We start from the raw sequence: 6,186 nt of genomic DNA, 5'->3' as shown, positions 1-6,186 counted from the left end.
ATTATTTAAAAGCGTCTGGAATTACTTGTATTATAATAATATTATATGTTTATTTGGTCACCAATGAAAAATAACCAGGAGTGAGAATAGGCTAAAGCCCAAACAAAATCTGCACTCACTCCAAACAGTTAAAATAAAACATTATTTATTTATTTTATTTATTTATTCGGTATATAAAAATATATTACAAAACGACAGTCAAGGACTGAAATGAATTGTATTACAAATGACTAAAAATTTGTTAAAATTGCTATAAAAATAGAAACATCTTATTAAAATTAGATATCGTACCATAAAATTAAAAACATAGATGAATAAAAAACCTTAAAATATTCACTTGTTACATATCTAAAAAAGAGCTAGTGGTGCCTATTAATTATATCCACCATGGTGGGAACTGGAGACGACCTAAGTCTGCTGGTTTTACAATGAGGTACTTCTAGAAAGCGGTTGAATCGGAGAGACCGAGCTGGCTTATGAAGAGGGGGAAGTATTTCTCTAAACAGCTCGGATTTTAATAAGCCTTCCCCGAAAGACAACACACGTTTGTTTCTTCTCTCAACAAGAAGAATTATACAAGACAAGTAAACAATTGTAATACAAATAAACTATACATAACATTAAATAGTGTTTTGTTAGAGCAGCCTTAAATATTTAAATTGTTTGTGAAACTTTTATGTCATTTGGTATTTGCTCCTATAGTCTAGGAAAGGAAACAAATACAGAATTATGAAAAGTATTGCCTTTTATATTCCAACATAAAAGCCTATTTAAACATATTGCATAAGATAAAACATAATAACAATCACCAACAGACTGAAATTTGTTTTTCTTTTATAACCTTCTAAAGGTTATTATAGTGGTTTTTTTTTCTATATATACAGAATATATGTCTTATTTTTATTATTTCTTGTAAATAATACTTTACTTTTTTCATCTTTTGATAGAAGATTTTTTCATAGCTTTTTCTTACTTTCATACTTTTGGTTAGTTTGTACTTTTGTTCACTTTAATTCTTGACTTAATTAATTGTGTATGCTTAAATGTTTTAAATTTTGTTTTTGTTATAATAGTGTACCTTTTACAATTCTGTAAACATACTTAGTATGGTATTTACCTTTTAGAACCCTGGATATGCTGGTCGACAAGAATTACCAGAGAACTTAAAGATTCAGTTCCGTACTGTAGCAATGATGGTCCCTGATAGACAGATTATTATGAGAGTCAAGTTGGCCAGCTGTGGTTTCCAAGAGAATGTACTGTTAGCTCAGAAGTTTTTTACTTTATACAAACTTTGTGAAGAACAATTAACCAAACAGGTAGAAATTAGTATTAGAAAATTATTCATGTGTGCATTAGAATTAGATTAAAGGGACACTTACAAGAACAAACAAAGTGTTCCCTTGTTTTATAAGCAATTATCCCTGAATATGTGTTGGCTGAGTGTTAAATCATATATTTCCCCTTCTTGTTTGCATGGATAAGTGTCCCTAAATAGAGATGTCCCTAACGGTTTTTTAGGTTTGCAACATTTGAATAGAGCAGATAAGTAGTATAGATATTTCTTTAAAAACTTGGTTCTTCCTACTAGTACGTAATGCAAGAATGTAGACCAAACGGAAGCGAGTTGACCAATAACAAGCAGCATTTCAATAATACATTGCTTGTCATTGGTCAAAACACGCGCTTACGTCCTTGTGTTGCGATTACGTCCTTGTGTTGCTCTTACATCCTTGTGTTGCGTCATAGTGGGAGCCAAGCATAAACCCTACAACGATTTCCGTGTATGTACTTGCGTAATTATGTTACTTTTTATTATTATTTTTTTAATTTTATTTAATCGAAACCAACACAGCGATAATTACAAACAAAGCCAGGTCTGAGGCAGATACTAGATGCAGGGGCTGCCATAAGAGTCAGCAGTGCTGATTTCAAATGCCTAACGGGCCCCCAGCTCCGTATACAGCACCCGTTATTGGTCTCCCATCCAAGCTCTAACCAGGCCCAACGTCGCTTAACTTCGGTGATCTGACAAGAACTGGTGTTTCAACGTGGTAAAGCCGTATGACGTCCCAATCATACAGACACTGTATGATTGCAGCACCCAACAAGCACCACAACATTGAAACATAGCAGCATGTTTTCAAGCAAAAACTTGCATGACTGTTAGTTTGTGTTCACACTACAGTATCTAGAGGAAATTCACACTCACATGGCTAGTTTGTGTTCACACTACAGTATCCAGAGGAAATTCACACTCACATGGCTAGTTTGCATTCACACTACAGTATCCAGAGGAAATTCACACTCACATGGCTAGTTTGTGTTCACACTACAGTATCCAGAGGAAATTCACACTCACATGGCTAGTTTGTGTTCACACTACAGTATCCAGAGGAAATTCACACTCACATGGCTAGTTTGCGTTCACACTACAGTATCCAGAGGAAATTCACACTCACATGGCTAGTTTGTGTTCACACTACAGTATCCAGAGGAAATTCACACTCACATGGCTAGTTTGCGTTCACACTACAGTATCCAGAGGAAATTCACACTCACATGGCTAGTTTTTCAAGTTTTTACTTTATTCTACCTTACTGAAATGTTTTGTTGTTAATCATTTTTTCTTCTAGGTCCATTATGATTTTGGTTTACGTAACATTCTATCCGTATTGAGAACGCTGGGAGCTCAAAAGCGGGCTAGACCATCGGAGAGTGAATCAACTATTGTAATGAGAGTGCTGCGAGACATGAATCTTTCTAAATTGGTAAATTTGCTATTTGTCTGGTTCATTTATTTAAAATAATGGATTCTCGATGTTACAAGAACCTTTTGAAGGAGCTTGATCAAGATGATCCCATTGCTCCATACCTCAATACCAATAACTGTTTAGAAGATTACTTACTTAACTGTACCACCAGCAAATATAACTTATTTCTGTAAAATATTAAGGTTTGAAGAACAGAATATTATGTAATTATGTAATCTTTGTTTATTATTTAGAATGTTATGTTTGCATCCCATAAATTCAATTATTCTGCTTGATGTTACTTTTTAGAATTAGATCAGAGACCATACACTTTAGCCAACCCCAAATGACATGCCTTCAATAAAATTTTGAACTGTAACTTTAGCATCTTCAGATTCCGAGTTAAACTAAACAGTTCCTTAATATGTTGCTTTATTCAGGTTGATGAAGATGAACCTCTATTCTTGAGCCTCATCAGTGATTTGTTTCCTGGCATTCAACTTGATAATGCCACGTATGAGGAATTGCAAGTAGCTGTTGCAGGACAAGTAGATGCAGCAGGTTTAGTTAATCACCCTGCTTGGAATCTTAAAGTTGTTCAGGTAGTAACTCTACACCAGCCTATTCTTTTCTCCCTCCCCACCAATTTCTGAGTCTTATTTAATGGTGATTTTCCCTATGGCATTCAACTTGATAATGCCACGTATGATGAACTGCAAGGAGCTGTTGCAAGACAAGTAGATGTAGCACTATGCTTAATTTATCTTTCCTATCTTTTCTTATCTTTTCCTAAAGTTGTTTGGCGTAGCCTTCCTCTGCTACCTGTTGCACCAAAGATCATACAATTCAATGACAGCACAATAATAGCAGCACATGTGTGTTTATTGATATAAGAAAGTTCAAGATTGATTTTGTATAGCATGGTCTAATGGTGTACGGGGCCTTTAATGAATACTTTATTATTATTTTTAATATTCATGTATATTCCTCGCTCTCCACCTTAAACGGTTCCGGTCCGGCGGCGGATAATCTAATCGAACGCCAAATCGATTGGCCCATAGCCACGTGGAGCGTCGTGAAAACGAAACATTGATGTTCGATTCGCCGGACCGGAACCATTCCGGAACAGGTGTGAAAGACCCTTAACACGGTTCTGACGACGACAGATGACATATTGATTGACCCGACCTAGTTAAGTCATCGGCCATCAAAAATCAGAAGCTCTTTTATCAGACACATTTTGCATTTCATACATGTTAGAATGTTATGTACACAGAGTTGGTGAACATATATTTTACTTTTAAAGCTTTTCTTTAAAATTGTAGTTATTTGAAACTCAAAGAGTACGCCATGGTATGATGGCATTAGGCCCATCAGGAGCTGGCAAGACTTGCTGTATTAATATCCTTATGAAAGCCATGGGAGACTGTGGAGCTCTACATAAAGAAATGCGTATGAACCCCAAGGCTATCACAGCACCGCAGATGTTTGGTAGGCTAGATGTAGCCACAAATGACTGGACAGATGGCATCTTTTCTACCTTGTGGAGAAAAACATTGAAGGCTAAAAAAAGCAAGTGTTTAGGATTATTTCTTATGTTTATTGATATAATTTTCATTTACATACGTAACATAACATATCTTGTAACATAATACATTTCACACTTCGTACTGTACAAGAATGTCATACTTTTTTAAACCTACATGTCATAGGCATACCCTAACATTCTATTGGTACTTTGTACGCTGAAAGTTTACTAAAAAAGGCAACATTGAATGAACGAATAATCTGTTCAAACAAATTATTAATCCGTTCAAACGAATTGCAACATATACAACAAGTGGCATTCAAAGTATATGTTGTAATTCGTTTGAACGCAGGGGCGGATCCAGAATATTGAAATAGGGGGGCCAGGGGGCCGCCAAGGGCCCCCGGTCGGGGTCCAGGGGCCGACGGCCCCTGAAAATGTTGGCGTTCTAGCGCATTGTAAGTTACGTTTAAAACGATTTACAAACATCTCATAATGTCATTTACCAAACACTCTAAAAGTCTAAAGCTCGCAAATTACGACATGTGGAACATGCAGCTGATATTTACCTAGGGTACCAAAGCAAGTTAACAACTTGCCTGTACTTTACATCTAAATTTTTACAATGCGACGATGTTTTTCAGCTTTTATATAAGCATAAACTTGTCCTAGCCTAGGCCGGTATTATTTTCTTACACGCGCGCCGGGTCGATCGCGGTGACTACTTCTTTGCATGCACCTAAAGTAAAATGACGTCACGTTAAAGCAGGTCGTCACAGAGTCTCATGCATATAAATGAAGCAAACTTACTGAGAGTGTTTTCCACCACCACGTAACACATGCGACGCGAGATTTATCGAAACTCCGAGCCATTGACTGACGATCATGTTTTTGACAGTTAAAATCATCGTTTAACAATTAGCGGTCCGGCTCGATCATCATTACATTATAATTTAGTGATTTGAAAAAAACAAAACACCTCTTTTGTCATCGCGATTTATTTATGAGAATCATTGACGGAAAAGCAAATAAAACAACAGGGGTCATGAAATGCTGCAGCATTGTTAATATTTTAATAGTAATACGTTTAATAAAATATAGGCCTAACGGGATAATTTTCATAGGCACTATACAGTCCTGGCCTTTGTTTTTATTGTACTTAATAAATGGGCGCGTAGTATAGAGTAGCACTGACCATGTGGCTTCATCAACTCTATTCATTGACTGATTGATCGTCGGAGGTACTGCTACTCTACAATACGGGAGTGACGTGTTTAGTGGTATATTATTTGTAAAACATGAAAACAATGAATATTTCTTTACTAAATGGATAAAGAATATATTTAAAAATTGTTCCTCTTTGCACCCATCCTCTTCCCCATCCCTCAACACTAATGTTACATACAAAACACAAATTAAGTTTGTTTAAATTTGACTTAAACAATTGGTCTCATTTTGTGACAAGTTTCTCTTTCGGAAGTAATTCCCAGGGTGCTAATTTTAGTTGAGTACATAAATCACATTGTCTATTTATTCGTTCCTGTAAACGACATGTATTATTGTCCTGCGGTACGTACATTTTAAATCGCCAGTTTTTTAACGCTGAAATTATTATGTATTCGAGAACCATCTGTGGGCACGACCTAGATGGTACGCGAGCGTACCATCTAGTCTATATAAATTTAAGTAAGGGCAAAAGTCGGTAAATCGCGCGTTATTTCTAGAATGTTTACTCGATGTTATATAAAGTTGGTTAGAATCTCGGTACTGATTTTAACCACCTGATGTAACCCTGTTTACTAATTAAAGTTAGTTAGATAATTAGTTATTGACAATTAAAACAAATTTAGGTTCAACGACTTGCCCCAAATAGGGGTGTTTTCTGATCGTGGTTTACACTGTCTA

Source organism: Antedon mediterranea, chromosome 3 (assembly GCF_964355755.1).
Source record: "Antedon mediterranea chromosome 3, ecAntMedi1.1, whole genome shotgun sequence".
Lineage (NCBI taxonomy): Eukaryota > Metazoa > Echinodermata > Crinoidea > Comatulida > Antedonidae > Antedon > Antedon mediterranea.
This window is presented reverse-complemented; position numbering follows the sequence as displayed.